We start from the raw sequence: 23,187 nt of genomic DNA, 5'->3' as shown, positions 1-23,187 counted from the left end.
ACCACTAAGCAAGCGGCATCACCAAGCAAGGGGCACCATGAAGACCAAGGAGCTCTCCCCAGGCAAAGAGGACATTAATTCGAGAGGCAACAAAGAGACCAAAGTTAACCCTGAAGGAGCTGCAAAGCTACACAACGGCGATTGGGGTATCTGTCCATAGGACCACTTTAAGCCGTACACTCCACAGACCTGACCTTTACGTAAGAGTGGCCAGAAAAAAAAGCCATTACTTAAATAAATAAAAAAGCAAACACGTTAGGTGTTTGCCAAAAGGCATGTGGGAGACTCCCCAAACATATGGAAGAAGGTACTCTGGTCAGATGAGACTACAATTTTTGGCCATCAAGGATAACGCTATGTCTGGTGCAAACCCAACACCTCTCATCACCCCGAGAACACTATCCCCACAGTGAAGCATGGTGGTGGCAGCATCATGCTGTGGGGATGTTGTTCATCGGCAGGGACTGGGAAACTGGTCAGAAATTAAGGAATGATAATTGGCACTAAATACAGGGAAGTTCTCGAGGGAAACCTGTTTCAGTCTTCCAGAGATTTGAGACTGGGACAGAGATTCCAGAGGTTGACCCTAAAGCAAACTGCTAAAGCAACACCTGAGTGGTTTAAGCGGAAACATTTAAATGTCCTGCAATGGCCTAGTCAAAGCCCAGACCTCAATCCAATTGAGAATTTGTGGTATGACTTAAATATTGCTGTATACCAGCGGAAACCATCCAACTTGAAGGAGCTGGAGCAGTTTTGCCTTGGGAATGGGCAAAAATCCCAGTGGCTAGATGTGCCAAACGTATAGAGACATACCCCAAGATACTTGCAGCTGTAATTGCTGCAAAATGTGGCTCTACAAATGATTGACTTTGGGGGGGGGGGTGAATAGTTATGCATGCTCAAATGTTCTGTTTTTTGTCTTATTTCTTGCCTGTTTCACAATAAAAAACTATTTTAATCTTCAAAGTAAATCAAATGATACAAACCCCCCAAAATCAATTTTAATTATAGGTTGTAAGGCAACACAATAAGAAAAATGCCATCTATCTTATTGATCTATCTATCATATACCTGTATATGCAGGCCAAACCATTACAATCTTATGTTAGGCTTTCAGTCTGAATAGTTGTGTTTTTCCAGATCCCCTCAAAGTAGCATGTGTGGTGGGCATAGACACCCTCCTAGGTGTTTGAGTTATAAGTGTTGGGCTGTTGAGATAAGAGAGGTGAGCCAGCAGAGTGTGAGGCTATGTATAAGTGTGGGGAGAGTCTGTAAGGCAGAAATCCTAGAGCCACATAACAACCACTCTTTATCTAAATGCAGCAGAGCAGATGGATGAATGTTAGAGTGTGGGAGATAGGAGGATAGGAGGAATGGGTGTGAGTGTCTGTACTCTTGCCATGACTGTACATGTGGGTTTCTAGTTTTTGTGTGTGTGTGTGTGTGTGTGTGTGTGTGTGTGTGTGTGTGTGTGTGTGTGTGTGTGTGTGTGTGTGTGTGTGTGTGTGTGTGTGTGTGTGTGTGTGTGTGTGTGTGTGTGTGTGTGTGTGTGTGTGTGTGTGTGTGTGTGTGAGAGAGAGAGAGAGCAGGAGGTGTCACACCACGGGGGGAAGAATCCAACACACCAACATATGGATACACCCTCAGGCTAACAGATACATTCTTTCTCAGGCTTGACCACCCACATGTTGGGTTTTCTCTGGTCCAATAAGATATGGAATATTCTATATTTGTGGACTTCATGGATCTCCACTTTGTTGATATCATGGCTAATAGAAAGAGTGAGAGACAAACAAATATTGAGTGGAGAGGAAACAACTCATTAGATTTGATTGAGGCTTGAGGGAGAGTAAAGGATCGTTTGGGTTTAGGTTACGCCAGACATTTTATGTCTAACGATCTTCGTTATTATTTAATACATTATTAAACACTCTTATTATTTCTGAACTCATCCGTTCCTCTAGCTTTAATTAAACAATGACCAGTGGCTACCAAGGCAACCGCCACATTGTTTGGAGTCCTTTGGCATTGCTGTGGAACGGCAGTCAATTTCTGATTAGTGCGTGGTGAATTCCCGTGAAATGCGTTTCCCAAGCAACAGCAAGATAACATGATAGGGAATTTGTTTTCTGCTATCGCCAGGCTGGGGTTTTCTTTTCTCTTTCTGCAATGGGGGAAGAAAGACAGTAAATAAAACTAAAATGTATATAAAAATGTAGACAAGACTAAACAAACTATCCATAGTAAATGATAAATTATACTCAACCATGATATTGACTGACTTAGCCTCTGTATGACACCTGCCAGCAGAGACAATTGCATAATATATACATGTAATAAGCTGGGCCAGAGAGCATGGATAAACAAAACCATGACTAAGTAATGTGAAAGTCACCCAGTAAAATGCTACGTGAGTCTTAACGTATTTGGTTTATATAAACTTAAAAGTATCAAAAGTAAATGTAAAAGTGAAAATATACCTAAGTTTGAAAAGTAAAGCGTTTGTGTTTAGTGAGTCCACCAGATCAGAGGCAGTAGTAATGACAAGAGATGTTCTCTTGATAAGTGCTTGAATTGGACCATTTTCCTGTCCTGCTAAGCATTCAAAATGTACTTTTCGGTGTCAAGGAAAATGTATGGAGTAGAAAATAGCCTTAGTCAGTCCTACCCACCGTCACCTCCCCTCCCTATACGAATGTATCACTGCCATGGAGCCCAATTGAGGTCTGTACATTTGTGGAAAAGAGCTTCTGGATGTCTGGTCTTCATATTGATGTTTACTAGCCTGGTTTCTGAAATGTTATATTTCCTCTGACTCCTTGTCAGACGGATAGAGAGACTGGCCAGGGAAAGAAGGAGCTGCTGTATTTCCCAATGCAGTTTGAAAATCAAGTTATTGTTCTTTTCTTCTCCTTTTCTTTCTTTCTCTTTCGTCTTGCAGTCTGTCAGCAGTCTGTCAGCAGTCTGTCAGCAGTCTGTCAGCAGTCTGTCAGCAACTGGGATGATTTGAGTGTCAGGCACATCACAGGGCAATTATCTCAGAGACACATCTATCCTTTTAGCCGCTACACTGAGATGTGTAGGTGGTTAACCCTTTCCATGCCCTGCTTCTGCTGCTCAAGCGATTCTGATCACTGCAGCTAAAAAGAGAATTCAGACACCCATTACATGAGAATGAAAGAAAGACATGTTTGCCAAATGAGAGGGTATAAGGTGCTATACTGTAAAATACCCGTAATATTAGGTTTCCAGTCATATGATATATTGGACCAGAGCTCATACAAGTACCCAATAAGAATAGCCATGTTTGGTCATAAATTAGTATTCACATTAATATTCACTGAAAGCATGCAACATTTGCATAATGTGATTGAACAAATTGGAATTCCATTGCTTATCTACTAGGTTCCGCTTTGTGTGGTAGTTAAATAAAATCACAGCTCCTATAGCAACAGTTATTTCTTTCAGCTCTAGGGCTTTTGACATTTTCTGACTGAATCCATATGAGGAATTGTACAAGCATGTGTACAAGCTCCATATGTACGAGCAGCCACCTGCTGTGTTTTAAAGCAAGTGTTGGGTTTATGTAGATTTGTTTTTGGGAAAGATAAAGAAAACAAATGCAGGACCGAAACACTTTATTACCTGCATCTCAATGTGCACAATAATGATTCAAATAACACCAAAAGTCCCCGGGAAAGATATGTATTTTATATTAAATGCCTCATAATGAATGTTTTAGATTACTCTGTGATGATATATCACCATAAGTCATCAATTACAGTACAGCATCATGATGTTAGGGCAGATTTACTATTTTGTTTCTTCCAGCTCCATTTCCACATGGCAGTTTCAGTCTCTCTACTGTTAATAAATGTAAAACTATTCATGCCAACTTCACACTATGCACAGTCAATGCACATTTCAATGCAAAGGAATGCAGAGGAATGCATAGAGTCTCACCATACATTATGCAGTGCCATTGCAGCACAAAGGAGGCTTTTCCTACTAGTGGCTTTATCAATGTTTATATCACAGAGCACTTAACATACCGAAGAAATACTTCTCATTGGACTCAAAGTTTTTCATCAGTCGACTTAAGATCTCACCAGCAGTAGCCTAAAGACAGTCTGTGATAGAGAGGTAGACATCACATCTATTTTGAGCCCACCTATCCTGTCTTGTTGCCAACAGGGAGAGAAGGTGGAGAGAAGCCAGCAAGCCGGCCCTCTGTCAGAGAAGAGACAGTTCATGTTGACGGATGCCTTATGGGTACTCTGGAACACTCCCACACAGTCGACCAGTGCACTGCCCCCAGTCTGTGTGTGTAAAGCTGTAGCACCGCCCCTATTTACTGTGGGCAACGTTTCAAATAGGCCCGCAGTGGCAAGTCCTGGAGAGCTGCTTATGATCTGCCGTGAGTGGTTGCTGTGGCAACAGTGAATGCAAAAAACAACGCCTGATGAGGTCCGGGGGCAGCGCTTTGAGACGAGTCGCCGTGTGCTGCATTCTCACTCACTCACACACACATACATGCAAACATGCACACACGCACGCACACACGCGCACACACACATCACCAGCATCAACGATCTTATGCAACTCTTTATCTCACTTCTCTCTTCTCCCATTTAGCCACTACCACCATGGATATTTAATGTATATTTCAACAGATATCACCTTGATAATTCATGTTGGAAATCTCCCAAAGCTGCAGTGTGAACCTAATGTGTGGTTGTTATGGCAATGGCATTGTGTATATCATTGTAAAGTGTGTTTGTGTTGCATTATTCACCTTTTCCCTCTGAATTCCACCACCCATAGGACACCATCATATCCCTCAGACTGTCAAAGGTCGAAACAGACTAATTTGAATATGTTCCTCAAGATGGCCGCCAGTGCATGACATCTCTGTTCAATTATTTCCCCTCTTTACTCTGCTTGGTTTAAGTGAAATACTACTTAATGGAGACACAAATTGAAACCAAAGCATGTTGCTTTAATGAGCAAAGCTGGCATCTAACTGTCCCTGATTGTGTCACTGTGAATATCTTTAGAAGATGAGCTCAGACTATGAGCAACCTGGGTGCATTCAGCAAGGCACATCGTTGTACAACTTTCAGATAGCATGTAGAAATATAGCATGTAGAACAAACATGCCTCTCTGACATATAGAATAAGGAATCATATCAGCTCTCCTCATGACATTTCTATCTACAGCATTTCCTAATGTTTGGATAGTGAACATGGCCCTCATGACTGTGTCTAGGTCCAAACGTTGATGGGACGAGGCACATGTCTCACTGTATGAGACTGATGTTGGATTTCCATACATTTCTGACAGAGTGAAGTGGCCTAATATGTGGACCTTTTACACACACTCAGCACTAATCACAGTGTTGCCCGAAGGCAAAAATAAATAAAACCCTCAACACTAAGTAGGTATCTTCTGCCACCGTCTGGTCGATGTGGGGCAGCAGGGTAGCCTAGTGGTTAGAGCATTGGACTAGGAACCGGAAGGTTGCAAGTTCAAACCCCCGAGCTGACAAATCTGTCGTTCTGCCCCTGAACAGGCAGTTAACCCACTGTTCCTAGGCCGTCATTGTAAATAAGAATTTGTTCTTCACTGACTTGCCTAGTAAAATAAAAAAAATGTGTGTATGTATTGCATCACTGGGAAGCGCACCCTTTTGCAGACCAGTGTTACTGTGCTGCTTATGCAGCTCCCTGCCTAGACACTCACATATCTCTGGTTATGGGTTGAGAAAAAATGTTCATGATAATCAAGCTGTTACAGTACTATGTATGACCAAAGTGTATTGAAATAGCACAGGCTTGGATGGCACCTACTGGTGTACTGACTCCACCTGTCATACCAAAAAGAACTCACTTCTAATCAGCTTATAGTCTCCATCTAGTGGCCAAGAGTATGAATTGCATTGGTTTATGTATTGTAGGTAAACATTTACCTCAATCTAAATGGTATTCAAACAAAAATAAACATCCAGATGACAATTTCTAACATTTACTTTTATTGTAAAGATGATATATTCCAAAATATTAATATGTTAGAGGAGCAGAGGAAAAAGACACGTAAAATACACGTAAAAAACACCTACACAAGACTTGGGTAAGACTCTTGGGTAAGACTCTTGGGTAAGACTCTTGGGTAAGACTCTTGGGTAAGACTCTTGGGTAAGACTCTTGGGTAAGACTCTTGGGTAAGACTCTTGGGTAAGACTCTTGGGTGATATCGTTATCAAAAAAAAAAAAAAGATCTTATAATAACAATGCACAAAATCATAGAGATTTCCGTTGCGGTGTGTCTACATGAACAGTAGTACAGCTGAGTAAAAAGTCCTACAGGAGATTTCTTGATTCTAGAAACATGTATTTTTTTCTGAAGGATTATAAAATGCTGGAATGGCTGGGTAACTGTGCTTTAAATTCTGGGATAATATACACTACCAAAGAGGATACTACAGGATATAGCCTAACAGTACTATCGCTTATTAAATCAATTGGTGTTTTCATCATTATCATTTTTCAAGAATATTATACCACAACAAGTTTACAGTAATCTTGCAGAAGAATTCTATATGTAACAGAGCTAGTTTATTGTACACACAGAGGGAAATCAGTCAGGTTCATCAGAGGCTAGGCGTTATTTGGGGAAGCCTAGATCCTCTCTCAAAATGGCTGTTTGTTTTAGGCTCGAGAAGAGACCAAGGGAATTCCTTCCTTCCTTCTTGTAAAATAACCCATGACCATTGACCTGGAAGGATGGTTCATTTCAGAATTAGCCAAACTCTTTCCAACCTCTGACTAGAGGTGTATACAGAACCAGTGTACCTTCCCCAATCTAGAATCTTCAGACTCAGCCCTGGATTAAACCAAGAGAGATTAAGGGCCGTGCCAGTCCTAAACAGAGTGCATTGGATCATTGAGTGACACTATGCCACCTCACGCTCCGTCCCATAACCAACTTGCCCATAGGCACAGATCTAGGACCAGTTTACAATCCCCAATCCTAACCTGAACTGTCAGAGGGGAAAACAACTGAGCTCACACCAGTGTTTATGGGCAACCTCCACCCACTCCGTACCCATCCCATCCCCGTCCTGCCCACCTTGGTCCATCTAGCAGGGGTACACGTTACACGCTCGGATCTCCTTCCTGTCCTTGCAGCTGGGGAGCTGGGCGCTCTTAAGCCTCTTTTTGGCTGTCATGAGCCGCTCCTGGATCCCCCCGCCACACAGCTTGGTACAGTCCGTCCAGCTGGACCACGGCCTCATCTTACAGCCTGATGAGAAGGAGAGAGAGAGAGTTTATACATTTTCATTGAAAATTGTTCCATGTTAAAGAATAGCAATGATCATATTGAAGATACTGACTATCAAAACTGACTGTGATTTAGTTTTCTATTAGTACATTTACATGCACACTAATGCAATATGCACACATATTAAACTGATTATGGCAGTTGGCAGAATATTCAATAGTCATGTAAACAATTTCCTCTGCTCATCTTAATCGGGGTAAAAGGTCAAAAGAAATAAGTCATTATTAGGACATGTAAACACCTTAATCGGCGTGCCAGCGGTTTATTTGATCTGTGAATGTGATTAGCACCAGCCGAGTGCCTCCCTCTTTAGAGGAAGTAAAGTGTGTTCGGAACAACTGAATGTACGTGTTAGAAGTACTTTTCTCATACAAACTTTATATGTCCCAACTCAGAATCAAATATGCTTCTCACAAATAACATGTTCACCGTGGTAGAACTTTTTTAAATGTATTTTTTAAAACATTTATCAAAGTGCCATCAGGTAGCCTAAATTCAGATGTGTCCAATCGTTCTTCTTGCATTGCATGTAAACATTTTAATCAAACTATTATATTAACCTGACTATCCACAATAATCACATTATTGTGTGCATGTATCCACACTCTATAATTGAGCTTGCTATGATATGTGATGACAGTGATGATGATTACATAGTTGATGATGATGCAAATGATAATGACTATAACACTGCTGCTAACAATGGTTATGGTGGTGATAATGAGTCCCGCCAACCTGGGTGTTCAGCGGGTGATGTGGTCTCCTCCCCCCTGTGGACCCCCCTGTTTGCTCCTCCTCTTCTCCCTCGCCTCCTTGCGTCGTTTCTTCTCGTCGCTGTTGGCCTGGCCCTGGCCATCGTCGCGGTTACACTTCCTGATCTTACACTTCTTCCTCTGTACTGTATCGGGACACGAGTCCCCTCCGAACTGGGGCTCCAGCTTCACTATGCGTGTCCTGATCATGTGACCTTTACCACAGGATTTGTTGCACTCAGACCACTCCGTCCACTCTGACACCATACAGTCTGTCGCTGTACAGAGAGAGAGAGAGAGGGAGTAAGAGAGACAGAAGAGAGGGGGGGATGGGAGATAATGAAGAGGGGGACAGCGTGGAGTAAGAAAGGTGAAGAGTTAATATAGGAAGAAAGCTTGTAGATACACCTCATGACTTTGCATTAGTGTTCCTTGTTCTAAACATAACACAATATGAATCTCCTGGAAACAGATTCTCTGACTTATGCCCATAACGGGAACATTCTAAAAGAACTGCAAGGATGATTAGGGCTGGCCAGAATAATACGGCCAGCTTTATCCCCTCACTAAGACTGAGGGAAGACCAGTTAACAAGCTTTTTCACCCTAATACAATGACATGTGTGCCGAAGTTAAAGCTGGTTATTTCTGCCTTTTAATCCCTTTCTTCACAATACAGACCTTAAATTAGCTCCCTCATTTTCTAGGGAACAGGAGAAAGGAGAGGAGAAAGAGAGTATTTTCCTATGGTAATGTGTCTGCCAGTCCCGTACCTGACTAGAATATACAGTTGAAGTCGAAAGTTTACATACACCTTAGCCAAATACATTTAAACTCAGTTATTCACATTCCTGACATTTAATCCAAGTATTAATTCCCTGTCTTAGGTAAGTTAGGATCACCACAATATTTTAAGAGTGTGAAATGTCAGAATAATAGTTGAGAGAATGATTTATTTCAGCTTTTATTTCTTTCATCAAATTCCCAGTGGGTCAGAAGTTTATATACACTCAATTAGTATTTGGTAGCATTGCCTTTAAATTGTCTTACTTGGGTCAAACATTTCAGGTAGCCTTCCACAAGCTTCCCACTATAAGTTGGGTGAATTTTGGCCCATTCCTCCTGACAGAGCTGGTGTAACTGAGTTGGGTCTGTAGGCCTCCTTGCTCGCGAACACATTTTCAGTTCTGCCCACAGATTTCCTATAGGATTAAGGTCAGGGTTTTCTGATGGTCACTCAAATACCTTGACTTTGTTGTCCATAGAACATTTTGCCACAATTTTGGAAGTATGCTTGGGGTCCTTGTCCATTTGGAAGACCCATTTGCGACCAAGCTTTATCTTCCTGACTGATGTTTAGAGATGCTGCTTCTATATATCCATGTAATTGTCCTACCTCATGATGACATATATTGTGTGAAGTGCACCAGTCTCTCCTGCAGCAAAGCACCATCCACAACATGATGCTGCCACCCCCATGCTTCATGGATGGGATGATGTTCTTCTGCTTGCAAGCCTCCCCCTTTTTCCTCCAAATATAATGATGGTCATTATATGGCCTAACAGTTCTATTTTTGTTTCATCAGACCAGAGGACTCCCAAAAGTACGATCTTTGTCCCCTTGTGCAGTTGCAAACCGTAGTCTGGCTTTTTATGGCGGTTTTGGAGCAGTGGCCTTTTCCTTCCTGAGTGGATTTTCAGGTTATGTCGATATAGGACTGGTTTTACTGTGGATATAGATACTTTTGAACCTGTTTCCTCCAGCATCTTCACAAGGTCCTTTGCCGTTGTTCTGGGATTGATTTGCACTTTTTGCACCAAAAGAACGTTCATCTGAGCGGAATGATGGCTGCGTGGTCCCATGATGTTTATACTTACATACTAGTCTTTGTACAGATGAACGTGATACCTTTAAGCGTTTGGAAATTGCTCCCAAGGATGAACCAGACTTGTGGAGGTCTACAATTTATTTTCTGAGGTCTTGGTTAATTTATTTAGATTTTCCCATGAATGTAGGCCTTGAAATACATCCACAGGTACACCTCCAATTGACTCAAATTGTGTCAATTAGCCTATCAGAAGGTTCTAAAGCCAGGACATCATTTTCTGGAATTTTCCAAGCTGTTTAAAGGCACTTGGTGTATGTAAACCCACTGGAATTGTGATACAGTGAATTATAAGTTAAATAATCTGTCTGTAAACAACTGTTGGAAAATCTACTTGTGTCATGCACAAGGTAGATCTCCTAACCGACTTGCCAAAACTATAGTTTGTTAACAAGAAATTTGTGGAGTGGTTGAAAAACGAGTTTTAATGACTCCATCCTAGGTGTACGTAAACTTCCTACTTCAACTGTATATAACCGATTAAGTCAGGCTGAAATGTAAGAGCACATGGGCACTTCTGGGTTCCAATGGAGGAGCAGCTTGAGGAAGCTGTTCCCTCTCATATAAACCAGCTAATAACCCACCAGGGTATTCCCATGATAACCCTATCTGGGAGAGTTTGGGCTGGAGATGAGTCTATAGGCACTCCTAACGCAGATGTCAACCAGATGTGTACACACTAACAAGCCAAGTGTCTTTTAAGTGTGTATGCATTTGGATATGATAGGGAGAGTATTATAAGCAGATGGATGTTAGGTTGCACAATGAAGATACTAATCAGCATTATCATGAATTACACATGTGCAGTACTGTTTCAGTTGGTGTGTCCACACATGAATAAAGTAGGTTCGCACCAGTGTGTGTGTGTGTGTGTGTGTGTGTGTGTGTGTGTGTGTGTGTGTGTGTGTGTGTGTGTGTGTGTGTGTGTGTGTGTGTGTGTGTGTGTGTGTGTGTGTGTGTGTGTGTGTGTGTGTGTGTGTGTGTGTGTGTGTGTGTGTGTGTGTTCCTTACGACACTCTGGCAGCATGCACTTCTCCACCTGCTCCAGGTCCTCTATACACTCTCCCAGCTCCACAGGAGACTTGAGCACGCGCTGCCTCGTCCGCATGCCCTTCCCACACGTAACACTGCAGTCACTCCAGTCAGACCACGGAGACAGCATACAGGGAATGGTGTCTGTGCAAACACAGAATCAGTGTCACACACAGTGTCTATCTGATTTCATGTCGTTGGCATTTGATGTGGTGTGTGTAAGTGTGCAGGTGTGTGTACAGATGAGCGTGTGTGTGCAAGTGTATGTTTGTTTGTATAAGCCTGCTTATGCTTATCTGTGTGAGTGACCGTGCGAGTATGTGTGTGTGTGAGTGCGTATGTGTGAGTGCGTGTGTGTGTGTTACTCACGACACTCTGGCATCATGCACTTCTCCACCTCCAGCACCTCAGCCCCACAGATGGAGCCGTCTGGGGAGGCATCTTCACCATGCGTTCCCTTCTCTTCATACCCAGCCCACAGGTGGCACTGCAGGAGTCCCACTCACCCCACTCTGTCACCAGACAACTGTTGGGGGCTAAAGAGAGGGAGAGGGGGGATCAGACAGTTAAGAGGGGAAAAGGCAGAGAGGGGGAAGGGAAGAGGAGGAGGGAATGAGAAAGGGAGAGGGAAGAGGAGGAGGTGGGGGAGAGGAAGAGAAGGGGAGTGGGTGTGTTCAATGGGAGAGACAGAACTTAATCCACATATGCATTACTTTGTCCTGTAATCAGGCATAATTATACATCATCCTAATAGTTTGAACAGTACATTTGAATAATTTAGCAGATGCTCTTCCACTGTGAATTGATGCACACAATGAGCCTCATTTATCTACAGCATAGAAATACATAGATTTGTTTGTATGAAAAGTGCATACACAGATTAATCAAAAGTTTCCTATACCACAGAAAATGTTTGTTTACTTGATTCAAAACTAAAACTTTGGTAAATGCAGCAATGTTTGTGATAAATGACTTTGAACCATTGTTTTAGGGGTTAAAGCTACTCACTGCATTCCTCGTTCACAATACACTTCTCGTTCTCCTCAGTAGGCAAGGTACACACAGAGCCATCGTCAGGGAACTGCTTGACGTAGCGTTCCCTGGACCGCAGGCCCATCCCACATGACATGCTGCACGGAGACCAGGTGATCCACTCTGACATCGTGCAGGTGGACCCTTCTGAGAGGTCGGGGGCAAAGTGCAGAAGGTCACAGTCAGTTATGGCATTTGAGTTGCATTCAGGATTTTAATGTCGTTACAGTGTTAGTAGCCACATCATACTTTATATAATCAACCAGTGTATAATGCATCTACATCATGGGACCTTCTGTTAGTTTCATTTATCATAATAAGACAGTAGGAGTCTATGAGCTTCCATGTCAGCTCATGGCCATTAGAAGAGCTTGTACCAGTATGCCTGTACCCAAAGTGTTACCCAAAAGCTTGTACCAGTACGCCTGTACCCACAGTGTTACCGAAGAGCTTGTACCAGTACGCCTGTACCTACAGTGTTACCCAAGAGCTTGTACCAGTATGCCTGTACCCACAGTGTTACCCAAAAGCTTGTACCAGTACGCCTGTACCCACAGTGTTACCCAAGAGCTTGTACCAGTACGCCTGTACCCACAGTGTTACCCAAAAGCTTGTACCACTACGCCTGTACCCACAGTGTTACCCAAAAGCTTGTACCAGTATGCCTGTACATACAGTGTTACCCAAGAGCTTGTACCAGTACGCCTGTACATACAGTGTTACCCTACAGCTTGTACCAGTACGCCTGTACCTACAGTGTTACCCTACAGCTTGTACCAGTATGCCTGTACATACAGTGTTACCCTACAGCTTGTACCCGTACGCCTGTACCCACAGTGTTACCCAAGAGCTTGTACCAGTACGCCTGTACATACAGTGTTACCCTACAGCTTGTACCAGTACGCCTGTACCCACAGTGTTACCCAACAGCTTGTACCAGTACGCCTGTACATACAGTGTTACCCTACAGCTTGTACCAGTACGCCTGTACCCACAGTGTTACCCAAGAGCTTGTACCAGTACACCTGTACCCACAGTGTTACCCAAGAGCTTGTAACAGTAAACCTGTACCCACAGTGTTACCCTACAGCTTGTACCAGTACGCCTGTACCTACAGTGTTACCCAAGAGCTTGTACCAGTACGCCTGTACCTACAGTGTTACCCAAGAGCTTTGAAAATGCATAAGCTGTGAACACATTTATGCAACAGAAATGTTTCTCCTCATTAATAACAACCCCCTGCTGTTGTTGCATTATGTTCAGGTGGGAGGGAGGGAGGATAAGAGTTGTTCTGGGTGAGACTCACATGGATTTATATCTAAAATCCTCCCTCTCTAGACTGAAAGACTCATTCAATTCTGCTCAATAAAGCAGCTCATCATTAATAAGATGAGCAAATCATTAATGAATCATTATTAATAAGCATATCATGAATAAGAGCCCCGAATAAGAGCCCATGTGTGTGTGTACGGGACACACCCCCCCCCCCACCACACACACACACACTGATGCAGACACAAACACACACACACACACACACACACATCCCAAGCCTATTTTATTATTCATTAGTCTTTCACTGCAAGCAGCAAAGACGTGATGCCCCCTGTGTGTATTCTCATAACTTGTTATATGTCTTTTAATAAAGCCTTAGTATCCACTGTGGCCTCCCAGCAGCTTTAGCCCATTACACATTTTATAGGCTTGTCTCAGAAACACAGTGTCCCTCTCACCTCTATGCTGCTACAACTTTATTGGCTGAGCTACAAACGAGCTGGGGGCTTTATCGATGACCCAACACCAATAAAGACCTACAGTAAACCAGATTTTACCTTTCCCTGTCTGACTCTTTACAATAACCTATGAAATGCTAACAAAGATGACGTCAACACTAATAAAGCTCCTAGAGGGACTTGGTCGGATGTTGAAGTTTGTTTTTGGATGGGTGTTTATACACCAAGACAGCAACAAGAAATACACATTTCCAGATTGTATCCTAGATTGTATTGCACTATATGAGTTCATGTCAATATACATTTGTGTAACGGGGGTGGTAACGGGGGTGGTTAATATATCAGCTTGTAAATCTGAGGTTAACCTTTGTTCAAAACCCTGCCATGTCTCATGAGCTGCTTAGTACATCCAACATACTGACCCTCGTCGCTGCAGCCGGGCCCCATGCAGGGCTCAAAGTCCTGGGTGTGAGGACAGGGTACACTGAGGTCCAGCTGGGCCTTCAGCATCCTCTGTCTCATCCTCTTGCCCTTGTCACAGGTGGCTGAGCTGCAGGCTGACCAGGGAGACCAGTTGGAGTAGATGCATGTCTCTGGAGTGTCGTCTGGAGGGAGGGAAAGTGGGAACAAGAGAGACCGCAAGACAGAGAGAGGGATGGAGGGAGAGAAAGGGTGGCAGAGGAGGGGAGGGTTTAGAGGAAGAGTGAGAGAGAGAGAGAAAGAGAGAGAGAGAGGAAGAGAGATAGAGAGAGAGAAAGAGAGAGAGAGAGAGAGGGAGGAGAAGGACAATCAAATGAAGGCCACAAACACAAACGTTCAAAGTCATAACTAGTTATGTGTTTCCTCAGGTGTGTGTTGAGTGCCTAAGCCCCTATTCACTAAGTGATGTGCTATTGAAACACTGATCTGACTCAAATCAAACATCTCTGTTCCTGGAAAATGTTAAGGAGTGAAAGTTCAATTGGAACAATCTCAAATGCAGCATTACTGATTTATTGAAAATGCCACTAGTGATCAAATCAGAGAGAGAGAGAGAGAGAGAGAGAGAGAGAGAGAGAGAGAGAGAGAGAGAGAGAGAGAGAGAGAGAGAGAGAGAGAGAGAGAGAGAGAGAGAGAGAGAGAGAGAGAGAGAGAGAGAGATACAACCTCTGTTACAACCTTTGTTGGCAGAGTTGGGGAGATACAGGGTCACAGAGGGGAGAGAGAGATAAAAAGAGACACAGACCTTCCTCTTTCTCCTCCTGGGCGATATCAGCCACAATGTCATCCACGTTATCAGGCACGACGTTGCACTGCTCTCCCTGCGGACAGACAAACACAGGCCTGCGTTGTGGAATACATACTACTCTTTTGTGATAAGGTCCTCCGTTTGCCTCTGGCGGCTATCAGACAAAGAAGGGGGTAAACAGGGAGGTCAGCTGATGCATCCGCTCACCTTCGCTGGAGCTCACAGATACACGTTGTCGCTATCTAGCTAGCATATTTAGTTATTTAATTAAGGTGATATGGGGACATGCTGATAATGGCATTCAGCTGTCATAACAACAGAGGTCTGCTTAGGGCAAGTGATAAACGATCAGAGTGATAGGGTGTGTGTGTGTGGGGCTGGTGGGGTTGCTGTGTGTGTGGGGCTGGGGGGTTGCTGTGTGTGTGGGGCTGGGGGGTTGCTGTGTGTGTGGGGCTGGGGGGTTGCTGTGTGTGTGGGGCTGAGGGGGTTGCTGTGTGTGTGGGGCTGAGGGGTTGCTGTGTGTGTGGGGCTGGTGGGGGATTGCTGTGTGTGTGGGGCTGGGGGGTTGCTGTGTGTGTGGGGCTGGGGGAATTGCTGTGTGTGTGGGGCTGGGGGGTTGCTGTGTGTGTGGGGCTGGGGGATTGCTGTGTGTGTGGGGCTGCTGTGTGTGTGGGGCTGGGGGTTTGCTGTGTGTGTGAGGCTGGGGGGTTGTGTGTGTGTGGGGCTGGGGGGTTGTTGTGTGTGTGGGCTGGGGGGTTGCTGTGTGTGGGAGGCTGGGGGGTTGCTGGGGGGTTGCTGTGTGTGTGGGGCTGGGGGGTTGCTGGGGGTTTGCTGTGTGTGTGGGGCTGGGGGAGTTGCTGTGTGTGTGGGGCTGGGGGGTTGCTGGGGGGTTGCTGTGTGTGTGGGGCTGGGGGGTTGCTGTGTGTGTGCGATTCCATATCAAATTAAAGTTTATTTGTCACGTGCGCCGAATACAAAAGGTGTAGGTAGACCTTACAGTGAAATGCTTACTTACAGGCCCTAACGAACAGTGCAATTTTCAAGTAAAAAATAGGTATTAGGTAAACAATAGATAAGTAAAGAAATAAAAAAAACAACAGTAGAAAGACAGTGAAAAATAACAGTAGCGAGGCTATAACTGTAGCGAGGCTATATACAGGCACCGGTTAGTTGGCTAATTGAGGTAGTATGTACATGTTGGCATGGTTAAAGTGACTATGCATATATGATAAACAGAGAGTAGCAGCAGCTTAAAAGAGGGGTTGGGGGAGGGGGTGGGGGAGATGCCAAAAGCCTGTTCAGGAGTCTTATGGCTTGGGGGTGAAAGCAGTTGAGAAGCCTTTTGGTCCTAGACTATAGAGAACAGTCTAAGACTGGGGTGGCTGGGGTCTTTGACCATTTTTAGGGCCTTCCTCTGACACCGCCTGGTGTAGAGGCCCCCTACCTTCTGTAGTGCCTTGCGGTCGGAGGCCGAGCAGTTGCCGTACCAGGCAGGGATGCAACCAGTCAGGATGCTCTCGATGTTGCAGCTGTAGAACCTTTTGAAGATCTGAGGACCCATGCCACATCTTTTTAGTTTCCTGAGGGGAAATAGGCTTTGTCGTGCCCTCTTCACGACTCTCTTGGTGTGTTTGGACCATTCTAGTTTGTTGGTGATGTGGACACCAAGGAACTTGAAGCTCTCAACCTGCTCTACTACAGCCCCGTCCATGAGAATGGGGGTGTGCTCGGTCCTCCTTTTCCAATCATCTCCTTAGTCTTGGTTACGTTGAGGGATAGGTTGTTGTTCTGGCACCACCCGGCAAGGATTCTGACATTCTCCCTATAGCCTGTCTCGTCGTTGTTGGTGATCAGGCCTACCACTGTTGAGTCGTCTGCAAACTTAACGATGTTGGAGTCGTGCCTGGCCACGTAGTCGTGGGTGAACAGGGAGTACAGGAGGGGACTGAGCACGCACTCCTGAGGGGCTCCAGTGTTGAGGATTAGCGTGGCAGATGTGTTGCTACCTACCCTCACCACCTGGGGGCAGCCCGTCAGGAAGTCCAGGATCCAGTTGCAGAGGGAGGTGTTTAGTCCCAGGGTCATTAGCTTAGTGATGAGCTTTGAGGGCACTATGGTGTTGAACGCTGAGCTGTAGTCAATGAATAGCATTCTCACGTAGGTGTTCCTTTTGTCTAGGTGGGAAAGGGCAGTGTGGAGTGCAGTAGAGATTGCGTCATCTGTGGATCCGTTTGGGCGTGGGTCTAGGGTTTCTGGGATATTGGTGTTGTGAGCCATTACCAGCCTTTCAAAGCACTTCGTGGCTACGGATGTGAGTGCTATGGGTGTGTAGTCATTTAGGTAGGTTGCCTTAGTGTTCTTGGGCACAGGGACTACAGTGGTCTGCTTGAAACATGTTGGTATTACAGACTCAATCAGGGACATGTTGAAAATGTCTGTGAAGACACCTGCCAGTTGGTCAGCACATGCCCGGAGCACACGCCCTGTTAATCCGTCTGGCCCCGCAGCCTTGTGTATGTTGACCTGTTTAAAGGTCTTACTCACGTCAGCTACGGAGAGCGTCATCACACAGTCATCCGGAATAGCTGATACTTCCATGCATGCCTTAGTGTTGCTTGCCTCAAAGCTAGCATAGAAGTGATTTAGCTCGTCTGGTAGGTTTGTGTCACTGGGCAGCTTGCAGCTGTGCTTCCCTTTGTAGTCTGTAATAGTTTGCAAGCCCTGCCACATAATACGAGCGTCGGAGCCGGTGTAGTACGAATCAATCTTAGCGCTTTGCCTGTTTGATGGTACGTAGGAGGGCATTGTAGGATTGTGCTTCAGTGTGTGAGGATCAATATATTGATAAAGACTATGAGTAGATGGAGAGATTCCAGTTGAGTCTGCCAGGTTGGATGCTGTGTGAATGCTATAGTCCACTGACATTTACCTCAATGTTCAACAGCTGTTCTCTTCAAACTGCACCTATACAACTAACATCTATATCTCCAGCTGCATTGACCCACAACGTCTTCAGTTAGACACTGGAACAATGCAGAGGGAGTTCAAATAAAGCTACTTTCTTCTGACTGAAAAAGATGTATCTTCCTCTCAGTGTCTGAAGCTTTAAAGTTGACATCTCTAGTTCAATGCACCAATATGTTCCATTGTGCTGTTTGTTTACCTTCTCATTTCGAGTCGTATACCGAAACAACGTTATGAACACAGGCACATAATCAAACGTTTGTAACCGCTTTGAGATCTTAGAGGGAACCTCAAACAATGCCTTGACATGCATGAAATCAGGTTGTGTTGGTGACAGATGGAGGGAAAGAACACGAGGAGTGAGTAGAGCATGAGACAGAAAGAGGATGGAAATAGGAATTGAAGTGAGCAAAGAAAGAGGATCGAGGCAACAAAAGTGGGAGAGATATAGCAGCCAAAGGAATGGAAGAAATGGAGAGAGATGATTGGATGAACAGACCTTTCGGGCGATGCGCTCCACTACTACCCTGGCCACGGGGGTGATGGCGCCCCCCTCAGGGTCGTAGAAGGGGCTCTGAGGGTGGTCCAGGCTAGTCAGGGGGCGGATCTTCTCCTGAGGGACTGTGGGCTTGTTGGGAGACTGGAGGTCATAAGACACACACACAAATGAAGAGTCAACATAGATACATGACTTTGCTTTTCATGTCAATGTGTTCCATTGTAGTATTGAGGAACAGTGTTATGATGTCAGTGATGAAATATGTATTTGCAGATAACCTTGAAAGGTTGCAATAGGTCTCTTCATGTAACTATGGAGGTATACAACACATCTATAATAAAGTCTCGTCCCAGCACAAAAAAACATACGTCCTCCTAAGACTGGCAAACCTAGATTATACAAGTCACAAAGCCACATCCACTAAAACAACATGAATCCATCGATCTTGGTGAGGGACACTGTGAGTTATGGGGTTATGTGGTGAAACTGTTGTCATTAGTCTGCAGCAAACGTCTGCTAGCAGGGGGCTAACACAGCAAACACAGCCACAGGGCTTCTGAAGGGAAAACAAGCCATCCACTAGTCTGAACATGAAGGGTTGACATGTCACTTCGTAAAAGTGCTGTTGTCCTTCTGTAGCTCAGTTGGTAGAGCATGGCGCTTGTAACGCCAGGGTAGTGGGTTCGATCCCCGGGACCACCCATACGTAGAATGTATGCACACATGACTGTAAGTCGCTTTGGATAACAGTGTCTGCTAAATGGCATATTTTTTTTATTTTTTTAAAAATTATTATTATTTTTTTTTTATGGTGATCAACATCTGTGACACCTGTGAACTTCTGATTCAATTACAATGTACAGAATGCAGTTGCTACATCACTACAAATATCCTACTGTTTCACACCAGTGGAGAGCAGAGTCACACAGTGAGAGAGAACACCACAGGAGGTTACCAGGAGCTGTTTTAACAACTCCAAACGTCAACTTCAGGCTTCCTGAAACAACAGAGACCACTAAAATGTATAGACACCGTTCAATAATAAAACACTCTACAACCTCATTTCATAACTCTTGACCGGTTCTTACACAACGTGTTCTTTCTTCCACCGAAGTACACCGTAAGTGTGTCTGAGGCTCCAGACATTTCATATGAGTAAGGTCATTGGTGGGGCGAGCCAAATCAAACAGGGGAGTAACAGTTCAACAGGTTCGTCTGTGAACTCCCAGGGATCAGCCAAAGGTCTGTCTGTGAACTCCCAGGGATCAGCCAAAGGTCTGTCTGTGAACTCCCAGGGATCAGCCAAAGGTCTGTCTGTGAACTCCCAGGGATCAGCCAAAGGTCTGTCTGTGAACTCCCAGGGATCAGCCAAAGGTCTGTCTGTGAACTCCCAGGGATCAGCCAAAGGTCTGTCTGTGAGCTCACACAGCACAGCACAGTCATAGACTCTCCTCAACCAGTCTGTCCATATGGAAAAATAATATATTGACATATATACGGAGTGTACAAAACATTAGGAACACCTGCTCTTCCATGACAGACTGCCCAGGTGAATCTTGGTGAAAGCTATAGTACCTTATTGATGTCACTTGTTCAATCCACTTCAATCAGTTTAGATGAAGGGGAGGAGACAGGTTAAAGAATTATTTTTTAAACCTTGAGACATGGATTGTGTGTGTGTGTGCGCCATTCTGAAGGTAAATGGAAAAGACCAAATATTTAAGTGCCTTTGAACGGGGTGTGGTAGTAGGTGCCTGCCGCACCGGTTTGAATGTGGCAGGAACTGCAATGCTGCTGGGTTTTTCACGCTCAACAGTTTCCCATGTGTATCAAGAATCATCCACCACCCAAAGGACCTCCAGCCAACTTGACACAAATGTAGGAAGCTTTCGACACCTTGTGGCATCCATGCCCCGTTGAATTGAGGCAGTTCTGAGGGCAACTCAATCATAGAAAGGTGTTCCTAATGTTGTGTACACTCAGTGTATATACGTTTTGACAATATCTTCATATTATTTTTGTGCTAGTCGGCTGTACAGGCACAAATTCCAGTATTTTTCCTTCATAGCTTGTTCTCCATCTTCTTTTTAAATACTGGAACATCGCATTGCAGTATTGAATAGTAAGAATCGCAATAGATATCATAATGGCACCTAAGTATCGTGATAATATGGTATTGTGAGGACCCTGGGAACTCCCAACCCTATAAGAAGTGTGATTTTATACAGTAGGTGGTGTGAGTGATGTCTGAGGCTTGCGCTCCAGGGTTATAGTTAGAATCACTGTGGTAGAGAGAGTGTGAATATTAGAGCGTGTAGTTGTGACATTTTGAGGAGGTCATTGACCTCATAGGTGACCCCATTGTCGGTGCCTGCATCCCACGGGATCATATCCTGGACAACCCTCTGGGCCCAACCACACTCCTTGGTGCAGAGGTCCTCTGCAGACAGCCCTACGTTCCAGTCAGGGCTGGGCCCCAGCATGGTGAGGAAGGACATCAGGTGACGGGTACGGTCCACGGAGAACTCAGCTGACGGGGCAGCACGACTGGAGGACAGAGAGAACGGACTATTTTGAAGAAAGTCACAATTGCAATAATTGTGATATGTGATGTTTTACCTACCTTTAGTTGATCAATGCACTGATTGCAAGTCACTCTGGATAAGGGTGCCTGTTAAATGACTAAATATGAAAATTAGAAGAGAGAGAGTATAGAGGAAGAGAGAGAACAGAAATACTGACTGAAGTCCCTAAAAAGCATGAAAAAGCAAAAGAGGGATAGCAAGGAAAGGGAGATGATGACTATATGAGGAAAGGATGATAGAAGCGGTACTTAAGTCCACAGAGATGTAGAGAAGTTTCTTTACTGCCTCAGGCATGCCCTGCGCATCCAGCTCACCCCCTACAACAGTTCAACACAGAGCCGCCAACCAGAGGTAAAGAGTAATAAACACCCTTAAACACTTTACTGGTGGCAGAGAGCTGTGTGTGTGTGTGTCTGTGTGTCTGTGTGTGTGTGTGTGTGTGTGTGTGTGTGTGTGTGTGTGTGTGTGTGTGTGTGTGTGTGTGTGTGTGTGTGTGTGTGTGTGTGTGTGTGTGTGTGTGTGTGTGTGTGTGTGTGTGTGTGTGTGTGTGTGTGTGTGTGTGTGTGTGTGTGCAACAGATAATGTTGTGATGAGAGATCACACACACCCAAAGAGATGTGTGCGCTAGTTCACAGACAGTCACAAGCACAATAATGCACAAATATCTGTTCCGAAATACTTTTTCCTAGTACCAAACCACAGCACTTCTAATAAACATTTATCAGGGGTTGATAGATACCTCCCACCCTCCTACACCCTCCTAGACCCTATCCCTCCTGCCACCCTGTCAATTACAAGTCGGCTTTGTGTTGGGTCCAATGTGGCCGTCAGAAATAAACCTAAGGCCTCCAGCAAAGCTGAGCTGAGCAAAGGGACGTGGTGACACACGGTGAGGGGGAAGAGGGGACGGCTGGCAGCCTGCTGTGTGTTCCCAGAGGATTAGAGCTCTTACACATCCTTAGAGGTGATTATTACTGTGTATGGGAGGACAGGACAGGGCTGAGGTGTGTGTGGTGATAGAAAATCTGATGGATTTATCGGCAGATGAAGAACAGAACAGTGACATGAGAATAGCAGGAGGGATAATCGTTTCAGGTGACAATTGAGCTTCCGTACAGTCTTAGAAGGTGCTATGTAGAACCATACAGTATATCATAACACTTTTCATTGAGGGCCATGTTATACCCAAAAACAGTGTTATTAGAAAACTCCTTGTTTACAGGCCACATCAGGCTTGCAAGTCACATTATGTTGGCTTGCAAAGTGATGTTCAATTCCTATTGGAATCCAGCCAGAGTTAGGATATCCAACAAATGGATGTTTTTATCACCTGCAATTTGCATTGAGAATGACTGCCATGGTAGGGAAAATGGAAAACTGATACTACCTCAATGGTCTAAACTGGAACAACCATCTCAGTAATGGGTGCAAGGAGTCAAATAATTAACAAATTGGTTTAGTTAACAAAAAATGTACTGTCACGCCTTGGTCTTAGTATTTTGTGTTTTCTTTAATTATTTGTTCAGGCCAGGGTGTGACATGGGGTTATTGTATTGTCGTATTGGCGTTTTTGTAGGCATTGGGATTGTGGTTGATTAGGGGTGTATCTAGTATACGCTTGGCTGCCTGAGGCGGTTCTCAATCAGTCAGGTGATTCTTGTTGTCTCTGATGGGGAACCGTACTTAGGTAGCCTGGGTTTCATTTTGTATTTCGTGGGTGATTGTTCCTGTCTCTGTGTAGTTTCACCAGATATGCTGTAATTAGGTTTCACGTTCCGTTTTGCTGTTTTGTATCAGTTATTTCATGTACCGCGATTCATTCATTAAAGACATAAGTAACCACCATGCTGCATTTCGGTCCGACTCTCTTTCAACAAACGAAGAACGCCGTTACAGAATCACCCACCACACACGGACCGAGTGGCGTGGTAACAGGCAGCAGCGAAGGGAGGACGTTATGGACAGCAGAGGTATGGAGTATACTACGTGGGAAGAAATAGACAGGTGGGCGGTCGACCCAGAGAGAGTGCCGGAGCCCGCCTGGGATTCGCTGGAGCAGTGCGAAGAGGGCTATAGGAGAATGGAGTCGAAGAGAAAGACACGACGGCGCAGAAAGTAACCCGAAAGTCACC

At 44.6% G+C, this 23,187-nt stretch overlaps 1 pseudogene; it reads right to left on the bottom strand.

Annotated features, from left to right (window-relative positions):
* Positions 1-6,012: 6,012 nt before the first annotated feature.
* LOC124035655 overlaps positions 6,013-23,187 on the bottom strand; it is a 131,394-nt pseudogene continuing 114,219 nt past the window's right edge.

Source organism: Oncorhynchus gorbuscha, linkage group LG05 (genome assembly GCF_021184085.1).
Source record: "Oncorhynchus gorbuscha isolate QuinsamMale2020 ecotype Even-year linkage group LG05, OgorEven_v1.0, whole genome shotgun sequence".
NCBI lineage: Eukaryota > Metazoa > Chordata > Actinopteri > Salmoniformes > Salmonidae > Oncorhynchus > Oncorhynchus gorbuscha.
This window is presented reverse-complemented; position numbering and strand designations above follow the sequence as displayed.